This window comes from Pelodiscus sinensis, chromosome 26 (genome assembly GCF_049634645.1).
Source record: "Pelodiscus sinensis isolate JC-2024 chromosome 26, ASM4963464v1, whole genome shotgun sequence".
Classification (NCBI taxonomy): Eukaryota; Metazoa; Chordata; order Testudines; family Trionychidae; genus Pelodiscus; species Pelodiscus sinensis.
The window spans coordinates 13,181,150-13,198,268 of NC_134736.1; the positions used below are offsets into that span (position 1 = coordinate 13,181,150).

The following is a 17,119-nucleotide window of genomic DNA, read 5'->3' on the forward strand; positions in this document are numbered from 1 at the left end:
CAGCCTCTGCGTGGAAGGCTCCCTCCGCACACGCGGAACAGTATCTGCGTCCGCAGTGAGCCCTTCAGGCTGCTCATAAATCTGATGTTCAGGAAGAACATGATTTGCTTTGGTCTGAGAAGCTCCGAGGTTCCACCGTAAATGACCTGCGTAGCAGGTGCACGAGTAGGAACTTCTGTTTTCTCTTTGCTGAGAACCGGTGTTACTCAGAGAACACTCACATCCGTGTGCACACACATGTCTGTATTTACATATCTGTGTGCTCACACGCATGGTGAGGTCACTAGTGTGCATGTGCATGTTTGTGTGAGGCGTCTCCTCGGTGCAGGCCGCTCATCTCATTCCAGCATTGTTGTGTATTGTTAATCCAGCAGCCAAAAGAGGACTAGGAGTCCGAGAGCCCCTTCCCTGAGGAGAGCCTGCATAAGAACCAATGGAGGAAGGGAACGGACAGTGAAAGTGGAGAAAGGCGGCCAAGCTGGGTAATAGATGTTGTGTACTTATGGAGAAATACAATTCACATAACACAAAGGGTGGGGGTGAATGTGGGTGCACAGGGTTGAGGGGGTGTGCACAGAAGCATGCACCCCTGGAACTGTCTGGAGCTCTGTGGTGACCTGTGTGGCACAAGTGCCGAAGCCGACTGGACTCTAGAAAAGATTTTTACTGGCTACAAGTAAAGGTTCATTACACTCACTTAAAGCGAGAATGATGTTCCCCATTATCTAGATTCTGGTGACATCCAACAGTGAAATCATTTACACTTAGCTTTTCCAGTGATTTACCTCTGTGAGTCACTCTGGGAATTCCTGCTTCCCCGAGGACTTCCCAGAATACAATTCTCCTATGTCACTGATGCCTTTTGTGACAGTCTGCCAAGCTTTGTGTAACTCAAACATGCTGTATGCAGAACAGGTCATGTGACATATCAACGCGATAGTTACAACTTGTTGAATCTATGTATCCTATCTTTGTGCATATGTCACTCTTGTATGTCCAGTTCGAAATATGGAATGTAGACCTGTTTATAGCCATAAGTGAACTAATGAGGCCCACTAGTGATGCATTTAATGATTCCGTACTCAGATCAATGACCTGTGAATGACCTTGCTTGTCCTGTGAGCCCATGTTACGGTTGGTCCTAGAAAGACACGTGACCATACCTTCTGGTACTGGAATCCATCTTGGACCTGGTAATTTTCCATGAGGAAAACAAAGGATTCCTGCCCTGGGAGAAAGTCTAAGCAATAGGAAGCCTTTAGCCCTTTGTTTTCAGGGGACTTTTGAAACTGCCTGCTCCCCCTCCCCGAGAGAATAGAAAAGAACTTTGAAGAATCTGTAGACCTAAGTCAGATCAACTCTGCTTTGAAGCTTTTACCTGGGATAAGAACAGCTGTTTAGGGTAAGAATTTGCATGTTACAAGTTTCTTAGTGGATTAGAACTAGCTATGCATTTTCTATTCATTTTAATTTAGTAACTTACTTTGATCTGACTTTTTCAGTTGAAAATACTTAATAAAAATGTTTTTATTTCATACAAAAAGTAGGATTTATCAGGCCCAGTGTAAACATTGTTACTAGGGTGGAACAACCACTGTGCATATCTCTCTTTTGTTGAGCTAATCTTACGTGCTTTCTCTGTGTAAAACTTTTACACAGGCTAAGGCAGGTTTGTTTGGGGTTTCGATCTCTTTTGGGGGTTAGTTTCCTGGGTGCTGAGCCCTTAGAGGTGAGCCCTCTTGGAGATGAACTGGTTCAGTGTCTGTATTGCTCTGTGGGGAAACGGTAAGCCCAACTCTGTGCCTGGAGTGGAGGGCGATCAGATGATCTGGGCCAGCAGGACAGGGTGGTGGGGAGCTCTAGAGAGCAGCGAGGTGGGTGTCAGTGGCATGGTCAGCACACCAGGGGGACTTCTGTGATTGTACCCCATCACACCTTTAACCCCAGGAATTGCAGTGGCACCATATGACTGCGGCGTGTCATTCCAGACATGCGACTGACTGCTGAGGAGATGTCCGACTAACGGTGATAGTGTGTCACTAAGTTTAGGGATCCCTTTGGGATGGAAGACGCTAGTGAAGTCAGAACACCTTTCATCTCATTTCTGGGCTTTCAGCTCAATGTTCACATGAGCCTTCTCGCTTATATGTCCACGTGGCTTGACGATCAGTGTGCGAATGGGGGATGGGTTTGGAAGGTGCAGTGGTTGGAGGGGAAGGGCTTTCAGACCTGAGACGAAGTCTAGCAGGTCTTTGCCTAATACCTAACTGGAGTATGGTACTCTTAGGGTATGTCTACACTACAGCACTAATTCGAACTAACTTAATTCGAATTAGTTAATTCGAACTAAGATAATTCGAACTAGTGCATCTAGACCTAAAAACTAGTTTGAATTAGCATTTTGCTAATTCGAACTACCATATCCACATTGAGTGGACCCTGAACCGGGGTTAAGGATGGCCGGAAGCAGTGCCAGCAGGGCATCAGATTAGGACTTAGAGCGTGGAGCTGCTGTCTCAGGCTAGCCGAGGGCTGTGCTTAAAGGGACCCAACCCCCACCCCGGACAGACAGTTCTCAGGGGTTCCCTGCTCACTTGTCTAACTCGATGAGGGAAAGCAAAGCAGTCCTGGCTTGGAGTGCCCTGAGTGCCCACACTTGGCACATCACAGCACTCAGCCATCAGCCCGGCTGCACTTGCCGCAGGCTGCCATCCGGGGAGGGAGGTCAATCGGGGGGCTGCAGGAGAGCTTCCACCCCGAGGAGCCCGCAGAGCCACCCCAGTCCTACCCATCGGGGGCTCATACCCCATTTCTCCCTCACCTCCTTCCACTTACCCCTCCCTAGCCCCTCTTCCTGATGTACAAAATAAAGGACACGTGTTCAAAAATAGAAACTCTCTTTATTGAACAAAACTGGGGGAGACTGGGAAAAGGAGGTGGGAGGGGGAAGAGAGAGGGTGGGAGAGGGGAGGGCAACTAAAGTGATCAGGGGTTTGGAACAGGTCCCATATGAAGAGAGGCTAAAGAGACTGGGACTTCTCAGCTTAAAAAAGAGGAGACTGAGGGGGGATATGATAGAGGTCTCTAAAAGCAGGAGTGGTGTGGAGAGGGTGCATAAAGAAAAGTTCTTCATTAGTTCCCATAATAGAAGGACTAGAGGACACCAAATGAAATGAATGGGTAGCAGGCTTCAAACTAATAACAGAAAGTTCTTCTTCACAAAGCAAATAGTCAACCTGTGGAACTCCTTGCTGCAGGAGGCTGTGAAGGCTAGAACTTTAACAGAATTTAAAGAGAAGTGAGATAAAGTCATGGAGGTTGGGTCCATGGAGTGCTATTAGCCAGGGGGTAGAAATGGTGTCCCTGGCCTCTGTTTGTGGAAGGCTGGAGATGGATGGCACGAGACAAATGGCTTGGTCATTGTCTTCGGTCCATCCCCTCCAGGGTACCTAGTGTTGGCCGCTGTCGGCAGACAGGCTACTGGGCTAGATGGACTTTTGGTCTGACCCAGTACGGCCATTCTAAGCTCAGGGTCGGGGGTCTTACTGGACCACCTTGATTTTCATGCACACCTGCTCCTGGGTGGCCAGGCTGGCAGCTATCCTGCCCTAGACGGCCACTTTCCTGTGCCTAGTGCGGAGGTCATGATGAGGTCCACGATGTCTGCACTAGACCAGGTGGACGCCCGCCTCTTGCAGACCTGGGCAGGCTCCCGGGAGCTGCCAGCCTAGTCCTGGGAAGAGGCGGAGGGCTGGGTGGCAGCGGGTGGCTGGCTCGAGCCGTGCCAGGTGCAGGGTCTGCTGGCTGGGTGCTGGCAGGCTTGTACCTGGCACGGGCACCGTAGCCAGCCCGTGCCCCTTTAAGGGCTCCGGGGCCGGGAGGGGGGCAGAAGAGTTTCCCTGGTGGTGCCCAGAGTGGCCACCAGGGAAAGCTGGGGAGGGCTAGCCTCCCACTAGTTCAAATTAAGTGGCTACACATCCCTTAATTCAAACTAGTTAATTCGAACTAGGCATTAGTCCTCATGGAATGAGGTTTACCTAGTTCGAATTAAGCGCTCCGCTAGTTCGAATTAAGTTCGAACTAGTGGTTTGCTAGTGTAGCGCCTATCAAAGTTAATTCGAACTAACGTCTGTTAGTTCGAATTAACTTTGCAGTGTAGACATACCCAGAGGGAGTATACTTAAAAGCCATTTGTATGTTGCATATGCAAGGCACCTGCTGTGTGACACCTTTGTGCTCTTTTTCTGTCATTTCCACAAGCTTGGATGCGGAGCTCCGGGGAGAGAGAAGGTTTATTTGGAATCTTTTGAAAACAAAGCCTTTCTATAATGAAAAATTCAGACTCAAAAGCCAGGCCTTGCTGAGCAGGACTGCATGTTGCGACAGTTGCATATTTAAACATTAAGCATCTCTCCTTGGGATAATTAGTGGTTAATTGCTTGGGGTGCTGTATCTGCTGTGCATGGGCCTGGAGGGAAGAGTGGAGGCTAAGAGTTATTGTACAGTTATTGTAATGCCTGGCAGTAGCAATCATTTCCAGAGGCTGTGCAGCCCCTTCTCTTGTCATTGTGGCAGAATAATTGTGGCGTTCATCTGTCCCCCTCAGGAGGAATTATTTTATATAGAACAAGCAGCAAAACTGACGACTGTTGTTGTTTGGAACTCAGAGCTCGGTGGGAAATCTGTGACATATAAAGAGAAGCCAACATGGCTGTCTCCTCACATCCAGGCATCTCCCTTTTCATCTTCAGGGTCCATGATGGTTTCTGTTGGCTGGTTGAGATCTTGCAGCCCTGTCTGTGGGAACCGCGTGGGAATGTAGTGCGTGTCGGCTGGTCTCAGCACACCTCCAGGTGTCCGGCATGTTTCTTTGTGCTCTCAGGCTGAACCACACAGTAACTGAGTCACTCCATGAGCCCTCATGAAAACTTTAAACTGGTTCCTTGTTTGTGGCTGCTCATTTGTGTCTGGAGGGATCCCTTGAAGATCTTTTTAATGTGTAAGTTAAAGCAAACTCACACTTACAGCAACGTTCCTTTCCTGATGCCTGTGACTGGCCAGTCTTCCAAACACTGCAGTGACCCTCACACTCTCCCTCACCTCACGATAGCCGCTGCGGCCGATGGGAACAAAGCCTTAGTGGAAGTTTCGGTGACACGTCAGTGAAGGGGGCTTCAGTGCTCTTTGAATGGCTCCAAATGCAAGTTAGTGAGGGCTTTGAAATTCTGCAATAGAACCTTCATGGCAAATTTATTTTTAGGGCTTTAAAAGGAGCTGTTCTGCTCATGCTATGCATCCTGCGTTAGCCATCCTCAGGCCAGCGTGCAACAGAAATGACAACATTGTGCAGTATGGGCTTTGGGAACGGCTATCTGTGTGGGACCAGCCTCTGTGTGGTGACTTCAGCAGTTTCTGCAAAATTTAAGCTTCCTCTTAAAAACGTGTTTCTAGCCCTTCTGGCTGCAAAGTTATTTCCCTGCGTGTGAATCAGTGCAGGGTTTTCTTCGTGGGCTGGTCTACACTGGCGAGTGAGTGACAAAGCAGCACCAAGTACTAGTATAAACAGTGCGAGGACAGGAGTGCTAAACGCCGCTCATACGGAGTGGAAGGTTTTTTTCTGGCAAAAAAGGTTTGCACCGCCTGGCTTTTAGCTACAACGCAACTTTAGTCAGGAAAAACAGCTAGTTTTGTCAACAGAAAACTTCCACTGCTAGGAGAGACTTTTATCTTTTCCCTCCCTTTACAGTGGACAGAGAGACAGTCTGGACTCTGCTGTTTGTTTTGTTAACAGAACTGGCTTCTGCCAGTGTCCCACAATGCCTGCCCTGTTGGCTGTGCTCAGTGTTTTCATCTCTGCAGCCCTCCAAGCCCCAGGCCCCGCTCCAGGCCCTACAGCCTGAGAGCTTGCTGGGCCAGAGCTCCCCAAGCCCTGCCTTGCTGCCCCAGCACTCTTGGGGTTCCTGGGAGCCTCCTGCTTTCCCAGCTGCCAGCTCCTTACTGCTCTTCCCCTGAGTGGGGAACTGCTCTCCTTTATACAGCCCCCAGCTGGGCCCTCATTAGCCAGAACTGCCTCAGCTGGGTCTTTGCGGCCAGCCCTTGCTCCGGGCCTGGGTTTTGCCTTTAAAGGGCCAGTGCAGGGCACACACCCTGTCACACACCCTCCTTTTCTGTCCAGGCTTCCCTCACCCTGCCTGCCTCCATTCCGGGCCTCCAGCTTACACTCCCCCTGGACCTGGCTTCCACCCAGGGCCCTAGCTACCGCTGGGTTCTTTCTAGCTGCCTCTGAGCCCAGAGAGTCGCGGCGGCACAGCTGTCAACTTTACCCTACTTACAGAAAATGAAAAATGGAAAGTTCTTCTTCACACAGCGTGTAGTCAACCTGTGGAACTCCTTGCCAGAGGAGGCTGTGAAGGCTAGGACTATAATAGAGTTTAAAGAGAAGCTAGATAATTTCATGGAGGTTAGGTCCATAAAAGGCTATTAGCCAGGGGATAAAATGGTGTCCTTAGCCTCTGTTTTTCAGAGGCTGGAGAGAGATGGCAGGAGACAAATCACTTGATCATTGTCTTCGGTCCACCCTCTCTGGGGCACCTGGTGCTGGCCACTGTCGGTAGACAGGATACTGGGCTAGAAGGACCTTTGGTCTGACCCAGTACGGCCTTTCTTATGTTCTTATGTGTCTTGGAGAGAGAGACATGCTTGTCCCTCTCTGTAGCTGCAGAGGACTCACTCAGAGAGACAAAAGGAGAAAGGAAAAAACCCAAATTCCTTTGTCCCAGTTTGAAAGTCCCACCTACATTCCTACTGGTCACTCCACCTGGCTAGGTGTAGTTAACTCCTTAATCCCCAGGATGCTGGCTAACCCTCATAATCATGACAGTCCTGGTAGCAGAAAAGCCCCCCTGCTAATGCCACTCCTACCCCTACCCATTTGGGGAGCTCTTGGGAAGGAACGTGCCATTTTCCTCTCCCTGGCTGGACTGGAATGCCCTGCCTCCCCACATCGCTCCTGCAGTCAGTTCCCCCGAGCTCTTTGTCTGCGTGTGAGGGAAAAGGGCAGGCAAGTTAATTTTTCGCAGCGCAGACATGATTAAGTGAGAGATACCAGAGTCCTCTCCGGCTTGCTCACCGAGGGGACTGAGAACTGTTCTCAGCAGTGCTGACACCTGCTTGCCACCTTCAGGGGGCCTTTATGAGGGAGTGGAATCGGCACATTATGCGCCTGTGTGAGAGTCAAGGGCCCCTTTATGCTCCTCTCCTTAATGCGTCCCTGTGGTGAGAAAGGTCACTTTGCACAAATGACACCTCGGTGCAGGTTTTACGGCCTGTTGAGTGTCGGTGGCCTCATTGGCGTGTTTCACGGCTCCTCTTGGCTTTGGGAACATTCCGAGTCGCACTTGGTGTGTTGGTGGGTTTCGCCGCTGTGGTAGAAGCAGCAGTGAAGTGCAGGAATATTGGATTCCTGTTGGCAGTTTAAAGAACAGCTGACATAGAAGGGCTTCTCCACAGCTCGTTCTCCCTGTGACTTCCAGTGCACCTTCCATTCCCCCGCCCGCACGGATAGGCCTGCAGCCTGGCGGATCTTAGCGTGGAGAGACACTGGCGCCCAATTTCCGTGCTAGGGGAAGCCTGATTAGAAAGCATCCTATGGCAGAACCATGGAATTCCTCTGCCGCTGGCTGCAGGGCGTTTGGCGCAGGGACGCTAAGGAGGAAAGTCGGAGCGCTGGCTGGCGTTCCGAAAGGACGGTTAGCCAGGGGCTAAGGCAGGGAACGTAGCGACTCGCCGCAGAAAGGAATATTGTTCTGTAGTCGCAGAATTGTGCAGACACAAAGGCCGCTGGGCACTGAGGGCCTTTGCTCAGCCAGAGTTAGCACTGTGCTCGGAGGTGTGGGAAGGGCCCAGGCCAGCTCCTGCATAGCAGCTGAAGGGGGAGGAGTTATTCCCTGTAGGGGAGAGGCTACGCTTTTCCGTGCTGTGTGTTTTGCACACAAGGCGGTAAGAGGAGTCCCACAGGGGGCAGGCAGGTCGGCTGGGGGATGCCTGGAGGGGGCATGTTAATACTGAGCTCAGACAGCAGCTGGAAGCAACCTGTGCTGAGACCGAAGCTGCTGCACAGACAACTGGTGTCCCCCGGCGCCCACCCCAGCTCAGCAGAGACCAGCAAACCAGCAGGGGAGGAGGTCAGCCCCGTCATCAGACCTCATCTCCCTCCCTGTCTCTGCACCGCATGGCACAGTCCCTCCCTTCTCCCCGAGCTGCAGCCCACCGCTGGGTGCTAGTGCTGGGGGAAGGGGAGGACTCCACGTTACTATTTTCATTCTGTGCTCCCTCTGAGTTCTCCCACTGCTCTCCCTTCCCACAGAACTCCTGGCAGGAATGCACTTGCCGCCAGGAGCAGCAGGCTCAGCTGGGCAGTGCTGTGTGAGCGCTCCACACGGAGCGATTTCAAAACTTCCCGGGGCAGGGCGAGGAAAGGGGCACATGTCTGTGTAGCTGGGTGCAGGGCAGCTGAGTTCAAACCCATGAGTAGAACAGTGCTGGGGGCACTGCAGGTACCTCCCAGAGGCTAACTGCAGCTACATAACAAACCGTGTCTACATCCCTAAAGCTGTAACGCTGTAACTTTACTGCTGAGAGCTCTGTCCCTGCTATTGACGTGGATTTTTCCTCCACTGTTCTGTCGACAAAAGGGCCTTGCAGCTGGAGGGCAGCAAGCTGGCAAGCAGTGCTTTTTTTGTGATGGTACTTCCTGGTGCTCAGTACCAGCACCTCCTGATGCAGTACTGGCACCTCCAGTCAGAGCTTACCTGGAAAGAATGGAGCGCACCAGCACCGCTGTACGCAGATGTCTGACAGCTGGCTGGGCCGCGTGTCTTAAAGGGGGCCACATGTCTTAAAAGGGCAATGCCAACCCTACTTTTTTTTCCCCCTGAACAACTTTTCCCCTGGAGTACCGGCACCTTTATTTATTTATTTATTTATTTTTACAAAAAAAGCATTGCTGGCAAGTATCACTATGCTTCTGCCTTTTCCCTTTATGCCATATAAAGCAAAGTGCGACCCTCTGGTTCAACACACTCCCACCCACCCCTGTGAAATGTCTGTGCGAGACACTGCTGAAAGGCCGCCCTGTGTAAGCACCCACCTTCTCCCAAGCAGCTTACGCAGGAAGGCAAAAGAGCAAGGAGATAAGGAGGACTAAAGAAAGATCAAGTCCCTTCTTTGGTAGCGTAGCATTAGCATCTTTTCTGCTAGCTGTGATGCTGCTTGACAGGTCCTTTCAAAGGCAGCAGGGCTGACTATCAGAAAGACTGAATTTCCTAACATGCAGAGGAAGCAAAGGGAAAAACTTCCTTTGAGAACAGAGCAACTGCTTTAATAATCTTCTGGTTCTGCCACAGGCTAGTAATATTGAGCATAATCTATTCAAATGCATGGGAGAATCTGTCTTTTGAAATGAGGAATCTGCATAAAAAATCCAGGGTCCCCTACATTCTTCATAATACATTTAAACAATTTCAAGTGAAGATCTTTCACTGAAACTTTGTTTTTGAAGTTTGGGGAAATAAAGTTATGAAAGACAGAAGCTTCTTTTAAAAACCGATGCATTTGTTTCTCCCGTGAGCGTGACACACAGTGGGTAAAATTCTGCTCTCCCTCTCATTGGTGTAAACCCAGATGATGATTTTTCTTAGTGGAGTTTACCCCGTTATATGTCGGTCTCCATTTTCTGTCAATTTCCACTGCAGCACAGTCAAGAAAGAACAAACACCACTTTACTGGAAAGTAATTTTAGTGGGGAAGACAAATTTCAGCTTTTGGAAAATGTCCCTGTTTCAGGATGAAATAGTATCCGGAGGACAGGTATTTTGCCCGGTCACTGATGAGTTTTTAATCCATTTACGGTGGGCCATGTTGATTTTTGAATCATTCTCATTCACCACCCAATGTGTTGTGCAGTATGAAGTCAAACTCCATTTTGAAATCTAGTGCATTACACGAACACTGTTGCCTTTGTCAATCAAATTTGTCATAAATCAAGTTAACTTTACATGATCCATTTTCCAAAACCCCATGTTGATTGACATTAATTATAGTGTAATCTTTTAATTCTTTATTAATTGAATCCCTTAAAAGCTGTTCCATTGTTTTTCTTGGGATCGATGTCAGGCTGACAGGCCTGTAATTGTCTGGGTCATCCCGTTTACCTCTTACAGTTTGGTCCATTAGCTTTGTTCCAGTCCTCTGGAGATGCCCCAGAGTTACCACCAGCATTATTGAAAATCCACATTGATCCACTCTTTTAAATCTCTTGGACACATATTATCTGGACCTGATTATTTAAACATGTCTGACTTTATTAACGGCTGTTTAATATCATTTTGAATTATTGTTGGAAAGAAAAGACTTTTATCATCATTCTATTAGGTGAATATATCATCTGGCTTTTCCCCAAATAGAGAACTGGAATATTTATTGAACACTTCTGATTTTTCTGCATCATTGATAACTCTACCATTCCTATGTAGTAATTGACCAATACAATTTTTAGGTTTCCTTTCTTGCTAATATGCTTTAAAAATTCCTTCTGATTATCTGTAACATTGCTGCTCATAGATGTCCCCTGTGTCCTTTTACAACCTTTATCAATTTTCTACAGTTCCTAGTTTCTAAGGGGAATGGGGAGGTAGAGAGAACTTACAGCTCAGAAGTTATAGGTCTCTTATAAATGAGAACAAATTTGTCCTCACTCACAGCTACGCAACTCTACTGATTTCAAAGGGAGCTTCTTCCATGTGACCAAGAGCAAAATTTGAGCCTTTAGTTTTGTGTGCGTCCAGCCATTCTTGCAGGAGGAAAGCCTTAGTTTATCCGTTCTATTCATTATAATGCATGGTCAGCAGTAGTTGCTCAGGCTGGCTGAGACCTTTTTGGAACCCTTAGTGGAGCTGGATAATGGGGTCAGAAATGATTGCCTTATTGACATTCTGCATATCCCTAAGTCTGGGCCCACACACCATACACGTAGGGTCAGCAGTGTGAAACGTATCACGGAGCAGGCGTAAGGGTGGCACAGTCAGCCCGAGTGCCTAGAACCCCTCTGTGTAGCACAGCCTCCCAGAAGTGGATGAGAGAGAATGGAACTGGCATGTGACACAGGTCATGCTATGGCCACTCTCGGTTGATGTGATACCAGTAGTATGGAAATGCCCGGCTCATTCCAGCAGGAAAATGGTAATAGCTTATAGGGTAACGGGAGAGCGGAGTATTCAAATGCAAGAAGCAATCGTTCATTGTGTGCTCATGTGACAACTTTTGAAATTGCCTGAAGTATTCGGCATGCTATGCAGTATGGCCTCTAGTTATCGAGTAGGGAATGCAGCAGGCATGGCAGAGTGAACATGAAAATAGAGCCCTGAGATTAAATATAAGAAATGTATTCAAAATCATCCCTACAATAAAAGGAATTGGGTCCTGACAGTCCCAAGCAGGAATATTTCATGTCTGTCTTCTGCCTGAGTTTATTATCGAATCAGCTCTAATTCCCATTCGACCAATCGGCTATTCTGTCACCTGGTGAGGCTAATATTGGCCTTTAAATTGACTTGGGAAAAAATTTCCAAACATGGCTTCAGCAAACCCAGCTTCTTAGAATGACTGGCTGGACTACACCAGGTTCAAAGCATGTATTCTAAACTAGACCATGGTTTTGAAATTAGCTATAGTTTTTAAGCAAGGGGACTAAGGGTCATCTGGTCTGAGTTCCTGCTTAACGTGGGCCATAAAATTCATCCCATGATTCCTACATCATTTCCATAACTTCTGGTTAAACTAGAGCAGATGTTTTGGTTCAGTCTTGATTTAAAGTCTCAAAGTGATGGCGAAGCGACCACCTCCATAGATAAGCCGTTCCAATAGCTAATTACTCTCACTGTCAACCTTATTTCTAGTCTGATTTAATATAATTTCTTTTGCCACCATTAGATTTTGTTGTGCCTTCGTGTCATAGAATCCAGAAATGTAGGACTGGAGAGGACCTTGGTAGATCATCTAGTTCAGTCCCCTGCACCAAGGGCAGGACTAAGTGTGATCTAGAATAGTGGGACTCAACCCACAGACCTCTTGAGGCCCAATTAACACAAAGTTGGAGCACATGTGGCATCCTTGGAGCCATGCAGGTAGTATATATATTGTGTGGGTACAGCCCACATAACACATAGAGAGATGCATACACAGCCCACAGTCTTCTATATATTTGAAAGAGAACGTGTGTGGTTTTGTGTCTGTCCATCTGTCTGTCTGTGAGTCTGTTTGTCCAAGCACTCCTCCTAAATGGTAAGCATATTTGGTAGGCAGCTTCTTCTTCTCATAACTTAAAGCAAGGTCAGGGGTTGGTCATGCCAGGACAGTGGGATGTGCCTGGAATGAGATTGTTTCTCATAAAACTGCAAGGGAGGGGGGTCTGCTATTCGGCACAGTTATACTGTGTAATGACTGCAGGGAGGCAGCAAGAAGACAGAGATGGGCACGGGGACAGCTATAACCCCAGTGCAACTCCATTGGGGCGGCAGGTGGGACAGCTACAACCTCCTATGATTAAGGTCGTTCAGCACTTTCATTATCAGACTCTGGTTTTGTCTGGTTACAAGCAAATGTACCAGGTGTTGCTCAGTTTCTTAACTGTGGTAATGCTTCCTTTGGCTTTTGGTTTGGTTTTTGGTTTGGTTTTTGTAAATTAAAAGGAAATTGTACATGCTTTATTTAATTGATCAGAGCGGGGGGGAGGGTGCAGGAGTGAGGGCAGGAGGCTGGGAGGTATGTGAGGCTCGTGGCAGGGAGCAGGGACTCCGGAGTCAGGGCAGGAGGTGGAGGGCTCAGGGCAGGAAGTGGGGAATGCCAAAGTCACAGCAGAAGGTAGGGGGCTCAGGGCAGGGTGATGGTGCTGGAGTCAGGGCAGGCGGCTGGGAGGTGCAGGGCGGGGGGAGATTATCAGGGCTACCTGTTTGTCCCAGGAGGCTGGAGCTGCAGTCCATGACTGATGACTTCTCCCGGGGGCCAGGGCTATGCAAGTCAGCCTGCAGCGTGTCCACAGCGGGCCCGGGGCGTCAACTGGCCCTGCCCTCCAGCTTATCTGGGGGCGGGCAAGGTTCTGGGGGCCAGCCCTGGCCCCCTACAGCTGGTCAGAGGCGAGACTCCAGGGGACAGCCCTAGCCTTCAGCGCCCCCCAGCAGCCTGTCTAGGGGGACGACTCCTGGAGGGGTGAACTCTGCTTCCCAATCCCTGGGATGGTACCAACGGTACAAAACAGGGGGGCTGAGGTGCTTGGTGGCTGTTTCCCTTCCCCCATTCAGCACTATTTGTGATGGGGGGCACTTACCCTTTCTGGTGGCCAGTAACATGCATAGGCCCAGGCGCAGCTGGGCACTCTGCTTCTGGCATGGCTGCCCTCTGTGGTCACTCTGCAGTACTGCATCCCTCTTCTCTGCCCCCTCCCTTTCCATGTTCTGGAAAATAGTCTCATTCCAGGCACTTCCTGTTTTCCTGGCACAACCAAACCCTGATCTTGCTTTAAGTTATGATAAGAGGAAGCTATATCTAAATCAACAGTGAAGATACTGAACACAAAGAGTTTCTCACATTAAAGGGCTCTCTGCTGGCAAGTCTTCTCATCATGGAGGTTCTTGTCAATTGTGATCAAGTCACCTACTAAATTGCTCTTGTATTGAGCGTCCATTCATTGTTTGCTGCATAGCAGGGTTTCTGGCTCTGCAGCTCCGTACGAAACCCTTTGCAATTTGTGGTAACATTTTTTGCAAAATGCGGGCAGCAGAGCTGGACACGTAGGCCAGTAACAGTCTCCCTAATGTGGTATCTGGTGGTAACACCTCCCTGTTTCTAGTCAGGATCCCCCCGTTTATATAGTTAAGATTCATTTGCTCTTTAAAGGCCTCACTCCTCACCAGAGGGGTGTTCATTTAGTCCTCCCTGGAGTGGAGTGCATTAGGGGTACACCCATCCAGCCGTTTGGAGTGAGCCCCACAGCCCGTCACCAGACTTGGGTTCCTGAGGCTGCAGCAGTGCTCTCAATACAGCTGTGTAGGCAGTGCTTTGAAGATGTGGTTTGGACTAGGCATGGGCTCTGAAGCCTAGGGAGGTGGGTGCACTGTCACGCTGTCTCTTTGTAGCGCACTGCTGCAAGCCTCAGGAACCCACCTCTCTCGACAAGGGCTGGGCAGCTTCCTTCTGAAAGCTATGCAGATGCACCTCGACTGGCCTGCAAGGAGCCATGTGGGGCAGAGTGTAAGTTCTCTACTGCATGTCAGCACCCAACTGATTGAAACAGGACTACAACCCCATTAGGGAACATTTAGTCTGGGTCAGCAGGGTCCACAAAGGCCAGTTAGAGGATGTCTAATGAGGCGTACCGGAGCGGTCGACAAAGGCTTCCCTTGTTGACCGCGACGCGTCCAGACTGTTGCGCTGTGCCTCCAAACATCTGATCGGCGCGGCGCAGCGGCCATTTTGATGTAAATGAAGTGGCGATTATTTAAATTGCCACTTCATTTTCCTATGTCTAGTAAACTCATCTACATGGCTCCGTCGACGGAGCTGTGTAGTCTAGACATACCCTTAGTGAACAACACACTCGTGTGTGCTAAAATGTACACCCTTCTAGTGCAGGCTAAATCCTTGTGTAGGTAAACTTCTAGCTACCAGGTGACAATGTGAGCTCAGTTGTTTTCCACTGTGACTGTTAAGTCTTTTTCAGAGTCCCTTTTCCCAGGCTACGATCCCCCATCATCGAAATGTGACCTGCATTCCGTGTTTCTAGAAACGTGGCTTTGCTTTGAAATGCATTATTGAAATGTGCCACTTCCACATCATCCAAATTGCTCTGTAGGACAGTCCTGTCCTTAATGTCCTTTCAGCGACAACAGATGCCTCCCGCAAGGTGTTAGCTGATGATTTTCTTAGAAGAAATAAGGGCATGCATGTGTATGCAAATAACGGGTATGCAAATTGCAGCCTCATTCGTGATGGGAGCGATGTGCGGCTCTGCTAGGACCTGCTGGGTCATTGCCCCTCTTTATAGCTGTTATAGTGAAGGATGGTTTGAGGGGCTGTTCTGTAGGAAGTGTAGGGAGCCATTTTCCGTAGAACATATTTCCAATCTTAAATGTTCAAAAATTATTATTTGAGTTCCAGAAATCCTGAGACTAGCTTGACTATTGTGACATTCGAAAATGTAATAACTTTGGGATTCCCCCCCCCCCCCCCCCCTTTGTCTTCTGGTGTTGTAATCTATAGAGTTCATGTTTGCAGGCTTTTTTTCCTGCAACCATTAGGACTAGAAACTTGCTACCTTTTTTTTCCCCATGAAAGCTGAGATTGTAGCATAGCCACATAAATCTAGGGGCCAGGGCTTCGTGAAAAGCACCAAATGTTGTGAGACTAACGGTAAAATCCTTCGAGCTGGCAACACTGAGAATATTTGGGTTGTCTAGGCTTTACTTTTATTGATTCAGATGAAAATGATTGCCTTTGTTTTCCCACAGACCTTTCAGCAAACTCTTGCCTGCAGCTTCATCACAGCCTATATCGAAGAGCTGCTTTTTAACCCACTCCAGAGTCACCTCTTTCTAGTGCTATCACGCAGCAATATTGAAGCCCATTCAGGCAGTCCTCAAAAAGCACCTGCAGCTTCCCTGCTTTAAAATTTTTTTTCTAGTCATAAATAGTGTGAGCAAAATTAGAAGCTGCAGGACCAGAGAAAATCCCTGTTACTCTGTCTCCCCGTGTTGGGTGTAATTGGAGCAACAATTCAAAATTGAGAGATCATTATGTAAACGGGGAACAGGTTAGGTGGGAGGCAGTGCCCAAATGTACAGAATTGATGAGGAAATGTTGGACAATGGAACCTACTGCCGGCAGGGTCCTGGAAGCTCCTTTGGTGGAGGTTTTCAGAAGGACATGGGGTCTCCATCTGTCCAAGGTCCATTAGACACAACAAATCCTGAATCTTGGCAGGGGTTAGACAAGATGACCCTTGCAATCCCTCTTAACTCGGGGGCTGTGTCTAGACTGGCAAGTTTTTCCGGAAAATCAGCAGCTTTTCCGGAAAAACTTGCCAGCTGTCTACACTGGCCACTTGAATTTCCGGAAAAGCACTGACGATCTCATGTAAAATCATCAGTGCTTTTCCGGAAAAACTATGCTGCTCCCGTTCGGGCAAAAGTCTTTTTCCAAAAGACTTTTGCCCAAAAGGGCCAATGTAGACAGCATAATACAGCGAAAATGGCGATCGGGGCTTTTTTGCGGAAAACCGCGTCTAGATTGGCCATGGACGCTTTTCCTCAAAAAGTGCTTTTGCAGAAAAGCATCCTGCCAATCTAGACGCGCTTTTCCGCAAATGCTTTTAACGGAAAACTTTTCCATTAAAAGCATTTTCGGAAATTCATGCCAGTGTAGACGTAGCCTACAGGTCTAGGTCTGTGAAATGTGCAGCGTAGGAACGGAAGGGTCATGGAGTCCAGTTCCTGCTGTAGCCAAAAGCTGCATCACACAATCCTGGTCATTTGTTTATCGTGCTTTTCCTTAAAACATGTGAATTGTTTGCCCTACTGCTTCTGTTGGGAGGCTGTTCCAAGACCAAACCATCTTGTAAATTCAAGCCTAAATTTACTCATGACCAGTTTATACTCATTTGTCTGTCTGCTAACATGATCCCTTAGTTGAAACAGCTCCTTTCTTCCTCTCCAGTGCCCACCCCTTGATGTATCTGTAGAGGTGTCACATCCCTTCTCAGCCTTTGTTTTGCTAAGCTCCTCGGGCTTGTCTACGCAGGGCGGCAGCATACCCGAGAGAGGTGATTTCTAAAGTGCACTACAACAGCCACTCGCAAGAGAAGAGGACGGACGCTGGCTAGTACGGGCAGGTTGGAACCAATTCCATTTAAAAGGAGGCTGGTAGAAAATGTAAAGGTGTTTGCTACCAACATGAATCTGTCGGACTTTTTCTAATAGTGAAGCTGTGAGCTAGTGAGCAGGAAGAAGGTGCCCAAAGAACAGTTCATGGCGCCAGTGGCCAAGCTTTGATCAGGCATTAGCATCAACAT

General features: G+C 48.6%; 1 protein-coding gene across 17 annotated transcripts in view; it reads left to right on the top strand.

Annotated features, from left to right (window-relative positions):
* PKNOX2 (PBX/knotted 1 homeobox 2) overlaps positions 1-17,119 on the top strand; it is a 339,410-nt gene that overhangs the window by 199,356 nt on the left and 122,935 nt on the right. The window contains exon 2 of one of the 17 annotated variants that reach the window (XM_025184257.2): positions 372-482. The exons of 15 other annotated variants lie outside the window; for them this stretch is intronic. The gene's annotated coding sequence lies outside the window, so the exon portion shown is untranslated. Of the gene's footprint in view, positions 1-371; positions 483-16,352; positions 16,940-17,119 lie in introns of those variants that run through there. One more of the 17 variants, XM_025184256.2, reaches the window with a different exon arrangement.